The sequence below is a fragment of the Dioscorea cayenensis genome, unplaced genomic scaffold (genome assembly GCF_009730915.1).
Source record: "Dioscorea cayenensis subsp. rotundata cultivar TDr96_F1 unplaced genomic scaffold, TDr96_F1_v2_PseudoChromosome.rev07_lg8_w22 25.fasta BLBR01000616.1, whole genome shotgun sequence".
Classification (NCBI taxonomy): Eukaryota; Viridiplantae; Streptophyta; class Magnoliopsida; order Dioscoreales; family Dioscoreaceae; genus Dioscorea; species Dioscorea cayenensis.
Window position 1 is genome coordinate 14,137 of NW_024087007.1, and position 20,091 is coordinate 34,227.

The following is a 20,091-nucleotide window of genomic DNA, read 5'->3' on the forward strand; positions in this document are numbered from 1 at the left end:
TCATTTCTTGACCTCGCATAGCCGATTTGGAAGGATTTGTACTTGGTTTTCTGACCGATTCAGGGTTTTCAATCTCAACTCGTCGGTAAGCCCTAGTTTTTGTTTTGTTTTCTTCACTAATTCTTGATCTTAATCGATGAAACTATTTAGTAATGCTTTTGTCTCTAGAATTATAATGATTATGCATGTTTAGAACGAAGTTAGAAACGCTTTAATGGTGTATTTTTGGATTTTTGAAGTGCGGCCATGCGTCTTTTTCACACCTCGTGGATCTACACGGGCGTGCGAAAATTCCACACGACTGTGTGGATTTTTGCAGCATTACCCAATTAGCTTGTTTGATCAATTTTCTTTCAAAATTTGCAGATTATGGAACCTCGGTCAAAGAAGCAAGCTGATAAACGGCCGCGTGAGTCGTGTCTTAAGTGCGAGAGTATGAGATTTGCTATTCTCGAGCACTAGGTGCATTTTTGAGCGTTTGTCAAGACTTCAGTTTGGATAGACTCGATTCCTGGACAAGTGCATATTGAGAGATTTACAGCAGGGAGATGAGTTCGTAGATAAAGTCGATAGTCTCGTTTCAGTGGGAGGTTGGAGGCAGTTATTATCGACTAGGGGCCGGCCATTCATGAGCTTACACTTGAGGTCTTATCGTCATTCGAGTTTCGATAAATCTTATGCGAGATTTGACAGTCTTGACACCATTTATTTCAGAGCATTTGGACATCACCATAGCATGAGCATTACTCTGTTATCATTTTGGCTTGGCTTAGAAGAGGAGGCATTCACAGACACTGAGGAGTATTCCCAGTTACCGACAGATTACACTGGGGCTTTGACCCCACAGAGAGTTTATAGGGCATTGTGTGGTCTGGGTCAGTATGAGCCGGGGGTGTCCAAGGCCATGTGCCTTTCCCAACCTGCATACCGATATTTACATACCATTCTGAGTAGGTCGGTGAATGTCCATGGTGATAGCACTGGTGTCATGAGCCGACAGGAGCTTCTGTACATGTATTCAATGGTTTAGCGCATATCGATTCATCTAGGGCACATCATCGTAGAGTATATCCAACATCATGGGCAATATGCCAGATTGGGAGCGATCTTCTCGGGCCCCTACATTACGATACTAGTTTTGGGCATGGGTCTCTTGGACGCGATTCGCGGGGCTGAGAAGAAGAGTATACCTGCTCCTCTGAGCCTAGAGACGATGAGATTGATGGGTACGGTCCACAGTGTTCGGAAGGGAGTTTATGCCTTGGTTCTACCAGCTCCAGAGATAGCTGAGGACGAGGATGATGATACCGAGGCTTCGGAGCCTATTCCTGAGCCTCCGGTGACACAGATGGAGACAGATGCACCTGCGATAGCAGAGGACCAATCCCCAGTACGCATGTTTTCACCATCTCGACCCCATGATCACTTTGAGAGGCTCGAGAATGCTGTGGGGGTGATACGGATAGAGATCGCTGAGGTCCGAGTAGAGATTGTTGAGGTTTGAGATGCACAGGTTGCACAACATATAGAGTTCATGGCATGTTTTGACACGTTACAGCAGATTTTAGAGCGAGACTTTGCCTCGTCATTTGTCTTGCGGCCGAGGACTCCTCAGGCCCCTCCGGCATCACCAACACCACCTCCACCAGCACCCTTCCATCTAGCTCCCATAGCAGCAAAGGAGCCAGAGCGTGGCAGAGACACTTGATTTATTTTCTTTCATTTTATTACATTTTGCATTTCATTTTGGACTTGTATACTTAGAAAGGATTTTCCTTCTTAGTTAATTTTTGTTTTGTTGCCTTGAGTTGTATTCATTGCTTTATCTTTTATATACTCGAGTTGTTTTTGTTTTATTGAGCTTCACTGAACCCCCTCGTGTATGCGTGCAGATGGTCTTGTTATCATGGGAATTGAGACTTTGTCATGGGTACGGCCAATGGTGTTTCAGCACTTGGCCATGTGTGCTTCACAACCTGTTGGAACATCACTCCCAAGGATTTAGCTCTATCAAATGCAACACTAGGAGTCAGGGGAGTGTTGTTTTGATTGCTTCACTCACATTTGTTCTAGATTGATATACATTATGAGTGAGCTTGCTTGTGTACATTGGGGACAACGTACAACTTAAGTGTGGGGGGAGTTTCATAGTGCACACATCTTTTTTGTATTAATTTTGATTGATATAAATGCTAACATAGCCAATGGTGGTTCACCTTAGTTGCAATGATTATATTCTTGAGTTTAGGAGAATTTTTAACATTGAATGTCTTCATGATCTAGTTTTTTCTTGAATTTGTAGGAATTTTTTCCTGATTGACACCTGTTGTACTACTCACTTATTAAAGTCTTTTGGAAACTCATGTTTGATTTTAAAGGGACTAGTTATTGTTGTTTCTTTTGTTATTTGAAAAAAAAGGAAAAATGAAAAGAAAGAACAAAATATTTTTATTGTTTAGTTGTGCTTGTTGGGTGGAAAGAGCTACCACCTATGAAGTATAAAGCTTCTCATAAGTCGGTTACTAGTTATGCCCTAATGAGAGAAAGAGCTATCTCATAGAATGAGTGAAGGATACCACTCCGGTAGAAAGTGCTACCACCTCGAAAGTGTGAAAGCCACCTTAGTGGCCGCTTTGGAAAGGGCTACCTTAGAGGATGTGTGAAGCTACTACCATCTTTGAATTTTTGGTACTGTTTGTAGATAAATAAGTCCGTTGTACTTTGAACTTTAAGGAGTACAATGTGGGTTATTTTGAGTGAGTTCACACACTTACACGATTTCGGGTTTGTTGTCCTTTTGATTCAAGTTTTTAGCTAGAACATTAATTTGTCGTATTTAGTGTTGAAATCTCCCTTACTTGTATAATGCTCTATTTGTATGCTTTGGTGAACCTAAGGCCAAGTACTACCAATATTTCCTTCATCTATAGTTTAATGTTTTAATTTTTGCTTGAGGAAAAACAAAAACTTAAGTGTGGAGGAGTTTGATAAGTACTTGTATGATAAGAATACAAAGTGTTCTTTCCTTATATTGAGCATTACTTTCCTTGGGTTTTAATGCTAATATGTGTGTATTTATGTTACTTTAATGCATATAGGGTTGTGGAGCCGAAAGTTAAAGAAAGAAGCCAATGTGGGTTGTAAGCGCACTATTTGGAGGAAATCTTGAGAAGTTTCAAACGTGAAGACATAAGTCGGGTTCAAGATGCAAGAATGTCTGCCAACCTACTTGTACTAAAGTTAGCACTATGATTTGGAGGGACACAAGGGCAATCACATTCAAGCATTCTGTCTTGTGCATATATAGCAAGATCTCTACCAATATGTCCGCTATTGAAGACGCAAAGCGATTCACGATGCAAACGTGAGCCCGTTTGTGTTACCTCAATGAAAGCATGGATTCGGGAGAGTTTCGGGCTGGTATTGTGTAGTGTAATGTAGTAAAACAATGTAGTATTTCACTGTAGCAGGTACTGTTCACTGGAAGCTGAAACAGAGTAAAACAGAGAATCCACACGGGCGTGTGGAAATTCCACATGCCCGTGAGAAAAATCCACATGGGCGCCCACATGGGCATGTGGATTCCCGATTCCAGCCCTATTTAATTCTGATTTCAGCCCCGATTTCACAATTCTTTTCTCCATCTTATCCCCAACTTGACAGAGGGCTGTTGCTAGGGTTTGGAGAGATATTGGCTAGGGTTTGGAGAGGTATTGGCTATGCTTTGGAGAAGTATTGTCTAGGGCTACGATATCGCACTCCGTTTGGAAGAAGGTTAGTAGGAGAGCTTTAGTCGGCATCGATCTGGAGAGGTGCATCCTAGGCCGGACAAATGGACCCTTGGAAGAGTAGAGGACTCTCCATAAGACCATCGCCATGACTATCAAGGGCATTTTCTATGGATTCTTTGCTTTTACATTTGATTTCATTGATTGTAATTAGTTCCATGGAGAGCTAAACCCCGTAGTGGGTACTTGGGTACTTGTGAACCCTAGGATGTATTCGTTTTATTGAACCTCTTTATTATGCTTTCAATTAATTGATGTTTTATTTGTGTTCCAATCTTGAATGCTTGATTGTATGAATACTCCCTTAGAGTGACACTAGGGTTGAGAGTTCTTTTTGGTAACCTTTGTGAGTGAGTGACACACCAGGAGAGTTAGACAAAGCTAGATTGGAGATGGTTGAGAGGGTGAGTCGAAAGGTAGCAAAGCGTCCCCTTTCCCCTCTGCAGTGATTTATTCTACCTCCATTTCCTTAAGTTATTTGCGGTCATAGTAGAGTGAATGGGCTAAAGGATGACTTTCCACTAGGGCTTAGTTGCGGGTGCAACAGAGTGAAGCGTTGAAGTGATTTTAGCACCTAGGGCTTAATTGTGGCTAGGGACCTTCCACCTGGACCAAAGGGTTAGGTCTACATCTAGGAAGAGGATTTATCACTTGGAATCCCTAGAACTCATTGTAATTCTATACGAGTGCGTGGTTGAGAGGTTATTCAATTTCTCCTCCGGGATATGTATAGAGTTAGGCATGGTTGACCTTAGATTTGGGACCATGTATTTAAGGTTCTCCATGACTCATTATTGCATCAGTTAGGAAGTATAATAGAGGGTTCTTGCACTTGAAACGATTGTCCTAGGCGGAGCAATATCCGGGTGCCCCATTTATATTGATTGCCGTACCTTATCCTTTACTTGTGCTATCTTTCTTATTCTTTTACTTTTATTATTTCACATCTTGTCACACATATCACTATTCATATTTCACTTAGGTAAGAAACAATTTAAGTGTTTTTATTCCATACTTCCTGTGGATACGATACGCTACTCATCTGGGATTTTATTACTTCGACAAACCCGTGCACTTGCGGGACATACGCAAGGGGCATTGTTAGGTGTATCATGAAGCATCTAAGATCATATATCTAATCTCTTCCAAATTCCTCTTTTTTGGTCAAGAGGTCTTTAAGGAACTTTCCATAGCAAGGCATTTGAGGCAACGCCTCCATAAATAGGATGTTGATGTGCAACTGCTTGAATAGACCCAAAAGCTTCTTCTATTGCTCATCATTTTTGTCATTCTTTAGCCATGAGGGATAAGGAATTCTTGGCATGCAAGGTGGAGGTACCACCTCTTTCTCTTTAGCGTTTTCCTCAACCTTCACTTCTATGGGTGGCTTGATCATCATTTTTTCAGTAGGGATCTTACTCTAAATTTCACAACCACATATCAAAGTGATCACCTTCACATGTTCTCTTGGATTAGTCTTCGTGTTGCTAGGCAAACTCTGTTGAGTTCTTTGTTAAAGTAACTTCTAAATTTGACCGACTTGGTTCTCCAAGTTATGCAAAGATGCGGTATGGTTGTGAATTGTGGCTTCAACCGACTGAAATCTCGTGTCCGAAGATTGAATGCACTTAGTTAAAGCATTTTCCAAATCAGTCATCCAGTTTTCCAATCCTGAAACTTTATTCTCCATATTTGGGGCTTGTTATTGTTGTTGGAAACCTAGTGGTGCCGTGGTCTTCTGTTGTCCTTGATTACTCCAAGACAGGTTTGCGTGGCTCCTCCACCCGGGATTGCAAGTGTTTCTATACGGATTTTCTTGACTTTTCATTAGATTGCCTACAAAATCCACTTATTCCAATGAAGTTATACCACCAATAGCAATCGGTTAATCAGATGAAGCATGTCCTCCCCCACACAAAGTGCAACTCATCACTACTGCCAATCTAGGCGAAGTTAGCGTATTGACATGTCTGAATATGCGTGTGTGTACCGCAACTACACGAGTGTCAAAGTAATAAAATACCCGGTGAGTTGGGTAGCTGCATCCTGATAAACACCTAAATGTATTTATTTTATACGTATTAATCTTGTATTATTTGTGTATATTTTAATGAATTGATGCCCGTTTAAGTATAAATTGGTTATTTCGGTGTTGCAGATCTTAAATGAGCCGAACAAAGCTCAAAAATGTAAATTGGATGAATTTGACACGAAGAAGGCATTTTTGGGGTTCCAGCACTGTAGCAGGCACTATAGCTGAGTACTGTAGCACCGACACCTTTTTTGGGCGAAACGGCAATGAGCTTCACGGGCTCCATGTGCCCGCATGGGTACCTGTGAGGTTCGCTGGAATATCACAACCCGCGGCTACTGTGGCAAATTACTGTAGCAGGAATACTGTAGCTGAGTACTGTAGTACCAACATATTTTCTGGGCGAAATGGCAGTGAGCTTCACGGGCTCCATGTGCTCGCATGGAGCCCATTGACATGTCCGAATATGAGTGTATGTACCGTAAGTGCACGGGTGTCGAAGTTATAATTACCCCGGTGAGTGGGTAGTCGAATCCACAGGGAACAGGGCTACTAGTACTAACTTCTTCTCTACTTTCTAACCTAATGATAAATGGAAAGGTGTGGTGATCTAATGTGCGAAGAAGTGAATACCGGAGACGAATATGCAATGGTTAAATGGATGGAGATCTCAATCAGTAAAAGTGGGCTATTCGGGCAATGCTCCCCCTAGGATTCAGGTATTAGCTACCGAATAAGCAAAGTGTTTCTATGATGAGTACGTTAAGTTGTAGAAATCCAAATATAATCGGATCCGGCCTCCCGATCACCGATACTAGTCCCCTACGAGGTCCCGGTGGAGAAATCGCTCAATCTCAACACCTCACACCACATATGACTGCAAAGCACTCTAGGGATTCCAAGAGTTGTATCCGATTCCTAAAGATTGATCCAACCCTAATTCCCGTGAAGGATCCTAACCCCCTACAAGGTCCAGTCGGAGAAATCTCTCAATCTCACGCCTCACACCAAATATGGTTGCATAGAGCTTAAGGAGCGGAGATAGAATACATCTGAATCGGAAGGGAGAGGGACACTCCACTATCTCATGACTCACCCTCTCAACCCTCTTTAACCTTGAAGTTCTAACTCTAATGGAGACCTCTCTCACATCAAAGTAACAAATCATGCAAATCCAATCAACCACAAGGATTAATTAAACAAGCAAGCAATGAGAATACAAGATTAAAACTTAATCAAACTCGGATTAAATAGAAACACTAAGCAAATCCACAAAAGATGAGAATCCTAGGGTTCACAAGCCCAAATACCCTCTAGGGTTTTATCTCTCCATGGAGCAACATACAAAACACACCATCAATGAATGAAAGTACATTAAAACCATAGAAATAAACCCCATTATATATGAACCGATGGCCTTGATGGAGAGCTTCGACGTCTTGAAGGACCCACTCCGAAGCTAGGTTCACCGGTGGCTTCCTTGATGGTATGACGGAGGAGGAATCGATCAAAGTTGGTGATGAAGCGCCTCCAAAGCCAGAAAGACCTCCTCTCCAAACCCTAGCCGTCTCACCCCTCAAGAGCCGCACAAAAGATGAGAAAGAATAGGGTAAAACGGCTATTTATAGGCCTTAGATCGCGCCTGTCACGTGCCCTCACGCGCCCGTGTGGATTTTCCACGAGGCCGCGTGGGCTGCAGGAATTTTCATCCGGGCGCGTGAACAGTAATTTTGATACAGTACTTTTCACAAAACACGGTCCAATCAATCTTCTCTTGAGGCCACATGTCCGGGCACACGTCCATGTGGTAGGCTATAAAACATTTCTTCATCGATGTATCTTTGATAGGTCTTGCAATCTTCACAAAGAGAAGAAACATGAAGATGTGGCTGCCTTTGTGCCCTTCCAACTAGTGAATTGACTTGAATCTTCTTGGAAGTTGGCACACATCTCCACGTTTATAAACTCCTCACATGTCTTGGTCATTGAATTGCACAAGAACTCCCAACATTATGTCTTTATAGCCCATCTTTGCTTCCTTTTTACTCTTCAAGGCATTCACAACCTATATGCATAAAAGAACACCAAATACACAATATGAGACATAAACCATAGTAAAAATGATGCTCAATGCATGTAAAACATATATAAAAATATGTCTACTCAAGCATTTATCACCCGTATGGACCTGACGGGATATATTTTGGACTGAACTTTTAGGGCAAAAGGAGGAGATTTTTGGAGGAAGCTTTTGGGGGAGTTCTTGGAGCCAACTTCCACCAGTTCAGAGGACGCAAGATCACACATTTTGGAGAAGGGGAATCAAAGGGAGAAGCTTGGTTTGGCTAGATCTCCATTGATCTCTTCTTTGGGAGCTTGTAGACGACAAGGGAAGCAGCCCCGATCCCGGCATCCTTGGAAGCCTTCCACCTCACTTGGCTTGTCATCTCACTTCTATTGTTTGAGGGAGTTTTCTTATGCCATTTGTAGTTGTTTTCATGGACCCATTGTTTGTATTTGTTTGCATGGACGAGTAGACCCCAAGGTCACCGGATGCCGGTGAACCTTGGGGTGAACTTGTGTATTTGGATGATCTAATTTTGTCTATTGCAATTGTTGTGTGTTTGTGATTCATTCTTGGTGCATTTGATGTGTTGCTTACATGAGAACTCTGTAAACCAACTCCTAGGTTGTACTTGGTAGCGCGACCATTGCCCTTGTACTAGACACACCAAGTTTGGAAGGGATTCATGTACGAATACGCCGTGACCATTGGGTATTTTGTACCTCTCCAACATTAGGGCTAGACCAAGTTGTAATCCGGCTCTAATTAGGGATTTTCCTCTTTGTTAATGCAATCATATGAGGATTTGATCGGAAGAAATTCCGTATCAATGCTTATACTGGATTAGGGGTCAATTGCCGTGACCATCGGGTTGATCTAATTTAGGAAATCTCTAGGTCCAAACCCTCAATTGCATGACATTCTTAGCATACTTTACACTTTATTAGACCCTAGGAGAGCCGCATCCGTGACCATCTCTTTCACTTGGATTTTATACCCTTGCCTTATTTTAGACTCCACTTGTAGTTCTTTCATTTTAATTAATAGATTAGAGAAACCCTTCGGATCTTTCGGCTAGACAATACACAAAGAGGAAGTAAGGGTAGATCCTTGGGCCTAGGGAATACGACCCTCTCTTGCTCGCACGAGAGGTATTACTTGACGACTCCGTGCACTTGCGGATCTCGCATCAAGTTTTTTGTGCCGTTGCCGCGGACCCACAAGGAATACTCGGAAAACTTAGAGCTTATTGATTTAGCCATTGTTTCCTTCATTTTGCACATTTGTTTCTTTTTATTTTTTTTGTATATACATTTCCATTCATTTGAAATTATTTTTTTGCTTTAAATATTTCTTTTTGCTTAACATTTCTTGGTTATTCATTATCCACTATAATCATGGCTGCAGCTAGCGGTTGGGGTGACGCTTCCTAACTACAGATCCCATACTAGAATTCCCTATTTTAATATCTAGTGGCATTTGAACTGGAGGGAATGATGAGTACACACATTCTTGATACTTGGAGATAGTCTGAGCATTACAATGTGGCTAGAACTGTACCCTTGGAAGAACATGACGTGCATGACCTATTCACGCATAATATGAAGTCCAACAATGTGTTGCCACTAGTTGAGCTTATTCCACTTGTCCTCCTCTCCATTCCCATCAGTGAGGAGGAGAGGAACAAGTCTGATAACTCTGGTGTACTAGTTCAGCGAGATGAAGAGGAAATAGATCTCATGGGGGAAAGTGACTCATGGTCATCCGGATGTGAGATTCACACTATGGAAAAGTGCATGGATAGTGGTAGCTCCACGGAAGATGAGTTTAGAGGGTTCGAGGATTTTGATCTCAGGAAGTTTGGGAGATTAAAATCATCAATTAAGGAACCACCAGATCTAGAACTAAAGCCGCTACCCGAACACCTGGAGTACGCATTTCTGGCAGAGGGGTCAAAACTTCCAATTATCATTGCCTCAGACCTGACCCCTAGGCAAAAATCAGACCTTCTGAGTGTGTTAATGAAGTATCAAAAAGCAATTGCATGGAAGATCTCAAACATTAAGGGAATCAGCCCTTCCTTCTGTACACACAAGATTCTCATGGAAGATAATCATAGGCCAACGGCTATACCCCAAAGAAGGCTCAACCCTAATATGAAAGAAGTAGTGCGCAGTGAGGTGATCAAACTTCTTGATGCAGGAATCCTTTACCATATCTCTGATAGTGAGTGGGTGAGCCAGTACAAGTAGTACCAAAGAAAGGGGGAATGACGGTGGTCACTAATGAAAAAAATGAATTAGTCCCCACTAGAACAGTTACAGGTTGGCGGGTGTGCATAGACTATAGAAAACTCAATGATGCTACTAGAAAAGATCATTTCCCTCTACCTTTCATTGACCAAATGCTTGAACGACTAGCAGTGCACTCATATTAGTGTTTCTTGGATGGTCTCTCAGGATACTTTCAAATCCCAATTGCCCCAGAAGACCAGGAGAAGACAACTTTCACATGCCCTTATGGTACTTTTGCTTACCGTCGTATACCTTTCGGTCTATGTAACGCGCCATCTACCTTCCAGCGATGCATGATAGCCATATTTGATGATCTAGTGGAAGATATCATGGAGGTTTTCATGGATGATTTCTCAGTTTTTGGTGATTCTTTTGAACTTTGCCTCAAATATCTATAGCGGGTTTTAGCTAGATGTGAGGAAACCAACTTGTTTCTCAGGTGGGAAAAGTGTTATTTTATGGTCAAGGAAGGCATTGTGCTCGGTCATAAGATATCACAACAAGGAATTGCGGTGGATAAGGCCAAGGTTTCCAATATCGAACAACTACCTCCCCCAACGTCGGTGAAGGCCATTAGGAGCTTTTTGGGACATGCAGGTTTTTACAGAAGATTCGTCAATGATTTTTCATTGATTGCACGACCACTTACAAAACACCTTGAGAAGGATGCGGCATTCGAGTTTAGTGATGAGTGTATGACTGCTTTTCTTACACTTAAGAAAAAACTTGTTGAAGCACCGATTATTGTGTCCCCCGATTGGAATTTACCTTTTGAACTCATGTGTGATGCTAGCGACTTTGCAGTGGGGGCAGTTCTTGGGCAACATCGAGGAGGTTATTTCCAAACTATATACTATGGAAGCAAGACATTGAATGATGCTCAGGAGAATTATACTACCCCCGAGAAAGAAATGATTGCTGTGGTTTTTGCATTTGACAAGTTCCGTTCATATTTAGTGTTACCAAAGGTGATCGTGCTCACCGACCATTCCGCTCTAAAATATCTTTTGAGCAAACAGGATGCAAAACCTCGTCTAATCCGGTGGGTACTCTTGCTTCAGGAGTTTGACTTGGAGATAAAGGATAAGAGGGGGGCTAAAATCTTGGCCGTCGATCACCTATCACGCCTTGTGATCCCATTGGAGAGCACCAAGGATAGAAAGGAGATAAATGATGGTTTTCCTGATGAGCAGTTGTTTAGCATTCGGATAATGAGAGAAGAAGAAACTCCGTGGTTCGCTAATTTTGCAAACTATCTTGCTGCAGGGACACGCCCTGATGGGCTGACTTATCAACAAAGGAAGAAGTTCTACTATGATCTTAAATATTACTTCTGGGAGGATCCCTATTTGTTTAGAACTTGCACTGACCAGGTGGTGAGGAGATGTGTATCTCATTCGGAAGGGTATTCTATCTTGGAGCACTGCCATGCTGGTCCCACTGGGGGGCATTACAGTGCCAACCGAACAACCAAGAAAATTCTAGATGCAGGTTTCTATTGGCCTTCCATCTTTCAAGACGCATAAAAGTTTGTTCAATGTTGCGATAGGTGTCAACATACTAGAAACATTTCAAGGAGAGATGAGATGCCACAAACCTGGACCCAAGCTTGTGAGGTGTTCGATTTGTGGGGGATTGATTTCGTGGGACTTTTCCCTAGTTCCCGTGGTAATCAGTTTATTCTGGTAGCTGTGAATTATGTTTCTAAATGAGTTGAAGCACAGGCATCCCCCACAAGTGATGCACGAGTGGTAGTAAAATTTTTAAAAGAGCTATTCTCCAGATTTGGTACACCGAGAACGATCATCAGTGATAGAGGGACCCATTTTTGTAACTCTCAGTTTGCAAACACCCTAAAGCAATATGGAGTATTCCACAGGGTTGGAACTCCGTATTATCCTCAAACTAGTGGGCAAGTTGAAGTCTCTAACCGTGAATTGAAACGGATTTTGGAGAAATCCGTAAGTTAACACTGGAAAGATTGGGCAGATCATCTGGATGATGCCCTTTGGGCATATTGGACAGCATATAAGACACCTCTTGGAGCAACCCCTTATAGGCTGGTCTACGGGAAAGCTTGCATTTACCCCTTGACTTGGAACATAAAGCATATTGGGCTATTAAGCAATTGAATTTCGATCCTTATCTAATCGGCCATAAGAGGAAGTTCCAACTAAGTGAGTTGGATGAATGGCGCACTATGGCATATGAAAATTCCTTGCTTTACAAGAAATGGATCAAGGAGTATCATGACTGACACATTAAACAAGGGAAACACTTCAAGGAAGGGCACCAGATTCTCCTCTTTAATTCAAAATTATGACTCTTCCCGGGGAAGTTAAAATCGAGATGGTACGGACCCTTCACAGTTTCACAAGTCTTTCCCCCTGGCGCCATCGAGATAAACCGATCCGGAGAAAGGTATATTTAAGGTTAACGGTCACCGACTTAAGCCATACCTATCTTGGAGCACCTTTCTTGGGCTTGGAGGTATGTCCCCACAATTTGATCCCCCATGAGGTATGAATGAAGGTACGTCGAGCTAATGACGCTAAACAAGTGCTTCTTGGTAGGCAACCCAAGTCTTTTAATTCATCATCTTCAAATTTTCGTATTTCTTTTAGTTGCTTAGTTTCTTTATTGTGGTTGAATACTCATGTTTGTGAGATTTTCTTATTTTTCTTTTGTTGTTGTTGTTGTGCTCAACTCATGCTTTGGCTTGCTAGCTTGTCTTTTGGCATGAATTAGTATTGTTTAGTCGTGTTTCATTGTCATCTCGGCATTTAAATGGTTATAATTCATATTTTATTGAGTTTGCAAGAGGAACCATGTCAAATTTTCAATTTTCCAGGTCCATACGGGCTGTATACGGCCCGTATGGACACTTGTGGCATGACCCATGGCCTTGCGGGTATCATTACGGCAGCAAGAGGCCCCTCCCAGGAGACTTGCCTATGGGCTGTGGGTCTCACGGGTGCCATGCGCCCGCGAGACCGCCCGTGAGGCCCTCGGCCTTACATTGCGCGCGCCGGCTGAAAAGCTCACGGGCGCCATGCGCCTACATGGTGCCCGTGAGTCTTTCAGGTTGAAATTTTCCAGCCCATTTCTCTTTCACTCTACCTAATTTCTCCACTAGTTTTCTTGGTTTTTTCTTCTCTAATTCCCTCTCCTCCATCTTGCAAACTCAACCTTGTAATTTAATCAGAGTTTTACCATCTTTTTTCGCGGATCCCTCTACTCCAAGCTTTCATGCCCCTAATTCAAGGTTTTTGTCACAAACTTGGGTTTTTGTTGTGTTCATATTTTATCTTTGTAGCTTGAATGACATATTTCATTGTTTTGATGTGGTGTATGCTTAATTCTTCGAGTTCTTCCTTCATTTATAAATTTTGGGAAGCTCCATGTCTAGGAGAAACTCTTGCAAATTGTTTCACGAGTTACTGTAGTAAAGACTGAATTTTTCATTCTTCACATTGAAAATGTTGTGCACTCACTTTTTCTTAATTATATGATGATATGGATATCTCGTATGATTATATTCATGAAAATCATGGTTTGATCTTGTGTTTTGGGGTATAGGAATGCCGGTCAAACGAGTTTCATCGAAGCGACCAAAACGCGACGCGGCACCTATTGGAGAACCCTCCTTCACCTTACCACACCATAAGAAATGATAAACGTCTAAAAGTATGTATTTTGCATGTATTTGTTCTGTATTATTCTTTATATTTATTTGTTGAATCGATGCCTTTTTGGTCTAAATTGTAGTATTTCTGCATTTCAGGGCCTTTTGTAGCCTTGGTACCTCGGCGACGCGATTGGGGATGAAGTCGGCATCAAAATGGCGTTTCTGGGGGCCGGGATTACTGTAGCAGTTACTATAGCTCATCGCGGGCTTCTCGGCAGAAACTGAAATTCCCGAGGGGTCGGTATACGGCCGGTATACTAACCCGTTTACCGGTCGTGATCTGGGCACTTATAAGGTCTTGAAGGGCATTTTTTTGGGCATCTTCTTCTTGATTTTTCTTCTTCTTTGGGGGACAAGGCCGGCTAGGGTTTCGAGAACACTTCCACATCACTTGAACACAAGCTTTAGGAGGCCAAAAAGGGAGGAAATCCGAGCATTTTCTCGGCGGGGAGAGCAAGAACAAGGAGGATCTACTTCTAGGGCATCATTGCTTGGAGGTTGAAGACAACGGGAAGCCACCCTTTCGAGTGGCGTCTTCGGAAGGCTTTCTCTGGGGATTCTTGCGTCATTCGACCTTCATCATTTGAGGGAGTGTTCCTCATGTTTACTTTAGTTGTTTGCATGGATTATTTGGTTTTCTTGTTGAAGATGAACAACTAAACCCCTATGTCACCGGATGTAGGTTAACCTAAGGGGCGAACTTGTGATGTTTTGGATTGTTTGAGTAGTTTATGCATGTTTGGCTTGTTGTGATCCTTGTTTAGTGTTTTTGCTTGTTATGGTACATTTGATTGAGTTATGTATCAAATTCTTGGTAGCACTTTGTAGCATGACCATTGCCTTAGTGCTAGACTCCACCAAACTAGGAAGGTTTCATTGTATAAGTATGTCGTGACCATCGGGTATTTGTACCCCTCCAATCCTACGGTTGAAAACTACTTGTGTTTCCACCCTAACTTGTGAATACTTACATTCTCCTTGTATGTGGGAAGTTGGGCGGAAGAGATTCCGCGCTCAACACTTGCACCGGGTTAGGGGTCAATTGCCGTGACCATCGGGTTGACCTAGGTCTTGGTTTTCTCGGTCCAACTAGCCACGTGCTTTATTACTCAATTTCCTACTCACTGTAGTAGCCCCCTTGGGAATCCGCATCCGTGACCATTTTCCAACCTTGGGCATCTCCCGTATTTTACTTGTTTCGTACTTCTTAAGATTTCATTTCGCTTTTCGTTTCGCTTTCTTTTCTTCTTTTCTCTTATCTTGGAATCGGTGAGCTAAACAATAGGTAAGAAGTGAGTAGGGTAGCTCCTCAGGCCCCTTGGGAATACGACCCATTCGCGCGTGCGCGAGTGGTTTATTACTTGATGACCCCGTGCGCTTGCGGGTGTACACACTTTGTGTCGATCAAGTTTTTGGCGCCGTTGCCGGGGACCAATCACTGAGGAATATTAGGAAAGCTTTACACTTGTTGATTTAGCCTTTTCTTTTTCATTTGTTTTTGCTCATTTGTTTTGTTTGTCTTTTTTGTTTTTGGTTGTTGAACTTTTGTAATTACTGCATCTTTTTTAATTTTCTTTCACACCTTTTACTTTAATCATGTGTATAACTAACAACTATCTTACGACTCCTTGTTTGCAGTATCCCCACCCTTTCTACTCAGATGAACCAATTTAGGGGGATAACATGGACTTCAATTACAATCAACGGAAGGAAGGTTTTTATGAGGACTCACTTTCAGAAATTGTTAGAAATCGAGGAGCTCAATCGGTCTTTAATGACTACCTTAAATCATAATGGGGAAATGGGATAGAAGACACTTTCTTATCTGCTAGTCAGCCCAATTGCATTCATGAAGAACTAGACAATGGACCAGAGGGACCACCCAAGTTAACTTGTTCAATTAATGAGGAGGTCATTCAGCCCACACTTGAAAGCCTAAAAGAGGTGAACTACGTCCTAAGAGATGATTTGAATACAATTGAGGCAGAGTTTCAAGCGAAGGAATATAGTTCGAGCAGTGATGGTGATTTAGAAGAAATGGGGGAGATAGAGGAACATGATTTTAAAAATTATGGAAGGGTAAAGTCATCAATTGAAGAACCACCAGAATTAGAATTGAAACCTCTCCCTGAACACTTAGAGTATGCCTTCCTGGGGAAAGGAACGACACTTCCTGTTGTCATTGCTTCAGATTTAACAAGGGAACAGAAGGATCAGCTCTTGAGCGTGCTGAGAAGGCACAAAAAGGCTATTGCGTGGAAGATCTCTGACATTAGAGGAATCAACCCATCTTTTTGTACTCATAAAATACTCATGGAGGATAATCACAAACCCACTGCAATTCCCCAACGAAGGCTTAACCCAACATGATGGAGGTCATGAAAAAGGAAGTCATAAAGTTGCTTGATGCGGGCATTATTTACCCGATCTCTTATAGCGCATGGGTGAGCCCAGTGCAAGTGGTGCCAAAGAAAGGGGGGGATGACAGTCATCACTAATGAAAAAAAATGAGCTTATCCCCACGAGAACTATCACAGGTTGGAGAGTCTGCATCGACTATAGGAAACTCAATGATGCTCCAAGGAAGGATCATTTTCCTTTACCGTTTATTGACCAGATGCTCGACAGACTTGCAGGACATTCGTATTACTGTTTCTTGGATGGACTTTCGGGATACTTTCAGATTCCTATCTCCCCAGAAGGCCAAGAGAAGACTACTTTCACTTGACCCTACGGGACATTTGCGTATCGTCGAATGCCCTTTGGGCTTTGTAATGCACCGGCTACATTCCAGAGATGCATGCTTGCAATCTTCGAGAATATGGTGGAAGATATTATGGAGGTGTTTATGGATGATTTCTCGGTCTTCGGAGATTCATTTGAGTTGTGCGTTAAAAATCTTGAGCGAGTCTTAAAAAGATGTGAGGAGACTAATTTGGTTCTCAGTTGGTAGAAATGAAATTTTATGGTCAAGGAGGGCATCATACTCGGTCATAAGATTTCAAGGAGAGGAATTGAAGTAGACAGAGCAAAAATTTCCATCATTGAGAAATTGCCTCCCCCAAGCTCAGTAAAGGCAATCCGAAGCTTCCTGGGACATGCAGGCTTTTATAGAAGGTTTATCAAAGACTTTTCTACAATTGCCCGACCATTAACAAAGCTCTTGGAAAAAGATGCTCGTTTTGAGTTCAATGATGATTGCATGAAGGCTTTCCTTTGTTTGAAGAAGAAACTTATTGAAGCACCAATAGAGGTTTCTCCAGATTGGAGTTTACCTTTTGAGGTGATGTGTGATGCAAGTGACTATGCAGTCGGTGCAGTATTAGGGCAAAGGCGGGATAATCACTTCCATCCTATTTATTATGCAAGCAAGACTTTGAATGATGCTCAGGAAAACTACACTACCACGAAGAAAGAGTTGCTAGCGGTGGTCTTTGCTTTTGATAAATTTCGGTCATACTTGGTGCTATCCAAGGTAATTGTTTACACTGATCACTCTGCACTCAAATACCTGTTGAGTAAATCAGAGGCCAAACCTCGGTTAATCCGTTGGGTGCTTCTACTACAAGAGTTTGATTTATAGATAAGAGATAAAAAGGGGGCAGAAAACTTGGCTGCTGATCATTTATGACGCCTTGAAGGGCCCAATGATGTGGAGTTGAAAAGAGAAGGGATAATTGACACTTTCCCTATGGAACAACTATGTAGCATTCAATCAGTGACAGAGGATGAGACTCTGTGGTTTGCTGACATTGCTAATCATCTTGCAGCAAAGATCCTACCCAAGGGGCTTACTCATCAACAAAAGAAAAAATTCTTCGCCGATTTAAAGCACTATATATGGGAAGACCCCTATTTGTTTAGAGTTTGTGCTGATCACATTGTCAGGAGGTGCGTTTCAGTGAAAGAAGGACAGGATATTCTGCTGCATTGTCATTCGGGCCCGACTAGGGGGCATTACAGTGGAAGTAGAACAGCTAAGAAGGTTCTTGATGCAGGGTTTTACTGTCCCACAATTTTTCAAGATGCTCAAACGATGGTGCAGCATTGTGATAAGTGCCAAAGAGCCGGTAATATCTCAAAAAGGGATGAAATGCCGAAATCGTGGAATCAGGCTTGTGAGATATTTGATGTTTGGGTGATTGATTTCATGGGACCGTTTCCTAGTTCTCACGGTAATAAATTCATCCTTGTTGCAGTGGACTATGTCTCCAAATGGGTGGAGGCGCAAGCACTTCCATCTTGCGATGCGAGGGTCGTGGTGAAATTCCTCAAGAAATTGTTCTCCCGATTTTGCACTCCGCGGACAATCATTAGTGACCGGGGCACTCATTTTTGCAACTCCCAATTCGAAAAAGTGTTGAAGCGATATGGAGTATCACATAGAATCTCAACTGCTTACCATCCCCAAACAAGTGGTCAAGTTGAGGTATCTAATAGGGAATTGAAGAGAATCTTAGAGAAAACGGTAAGTCATCACAGGAGGGATTAGGCAGATCAACTTGACGATGCACTCTGGGCATATAGAATGGCATTTAAGACACCTATTGGATCAACACCATATCGGTTAGTTTATGGGAAGGCTTGTCACTTGCCCATCGAACTAGAGCACAAGGCTTATTGGGCTATAAAGCAATTAAACTTTGACCCTCATAAAATCGGCCACAAGTTGAAATTCCAGTTAAATGAGTTAGATGAATGGTGAGCCATGGCATATGAAAGCGCAGTGCGTTACAAAGAGAAGACAAAGGAATACCATGACCGACACATAAAACAAGCTAAACATTTCCAAGTCGGAGATCAAGTGCTTCTCTTCAATTCATGACTAAGGCTTTTCCCGGGAAAATTGAAGTCTAGGTGGTATGGGCCATATATGGTATCACAAGTATTTCTTCATGGCGCCGTGGAAATTTGTCACCCAATAAAAGGTGTGTTTAAAGTCAATGGCTATAGGTTGAAACATTATTTTCCAAGTGGCAACACAACTCCAAGGGCTTGAGGTAATATCCATCCATTTGTTCCACCATGATCGTTTGAGGTAATGCACGTCAAGTTAACGACGTTAAAAAAGCGCTTCTTGGGAGGCAACCCAAGTTCATTTCATTCCTCGTATTATTTTTCTCATTTGTGTTTGTGTGTTTAACTTGTACTTTTTAGTGTGGTTTGGTTGTTTTTGTGTTTTTCATCGCTTTTTTTCTTAGCTAATTAGCCTTCATATTCTCTTATTTGTCATGTGGTCTTTGAGTAATTCTTGTTTTTTTGATGCAATCTTGATGATGTTTTGAGTGTTTTGTCGATGTTTCCGGCTTTATTTTTCACGGATTTAATCATAAACGAAGTGTGCAACGCTTGGAGAATCGACGTGCGTCAGGAAAATCCCGAGGACCATCCTTGCGGCCGCAAGGATGCCCCTCGGGACCTATCCAGTGAGTCTTGAGGACCATCCTTGCGGCCGAAAAAATGGTCGGCAAGACCACCCGAATGAAGGGTACTTAAGGACTTAGGGCAGCACACTATTCATTCATCTTCTCCACTCTTCTACCCTTTTCTCCCTCATTTCTCCACCGTTTTCCTTCATTTTTTTTGCTCTAGTTTGCTCTTCTCCCCCTCTTCTCCATTTTAGTGACATAAAATTGGAGTTTGAGCAAGCTTTTGGCCGGATCCAACCATTATATTTGCTCATCTTAGTCTTGGTTGAAGGTTTGTTCTTTCACTCAAAACTTTGAGCTTTTCATGCTTTTCTGGGTGAAGTTTCTTGGATTTTTGTTGTTGAATGAATGCTTAATGATTATCAAGAATTTTTCCTTGATTTGTAGAATTTTTGGCTACTTTTGCAAGCAAAGTTCTTGAATTTTTTTTTGAATTTACTGTAGCACTGGCATTGTCTTGAATTTTTTCATTCTTTTGGTGCTTTCTTTGCTTGTAAGTTGGTTGAATGATCTCCACTTTGCTTGTGCAGGATGCCCATCAAGAGATTTTCTTCCAAGAGGGCTAGGAGGGAACCTACTCCTCCCGTGCAAGAACCAAGGTTTTCTATAGAAGAACACAAACACGTTATGCACTCTTATCACGCAAGGTGTTCGGCACGGTGAGAAAAATCGATTGGGAAGCTTTGAGCACTTTGGGTTTAGATGGCAAGGTGTTGGAGCTCATTTCACATGATGGTTGGGATAAACTATTTTCTATTGAGGAAGTCTCATTCAAGGAGCTTAGCTTGGAGGTCC

At 42.1% G+C, this 20,091-nt stretch overlaps 1 pseudogene; it reads left to right on the plus strand.

The window, feature by feature from the left end:
• The first annotated feature begins 9,486 nt into the window (after nucleotides 1-9,486).
• Nucleotides 9,487-18,692, plus strand: LOC120254765 (annotated as a pseudogene).
• Nucleotides 18,693-20,091: the final 1,399 nt, after the last annotated feature.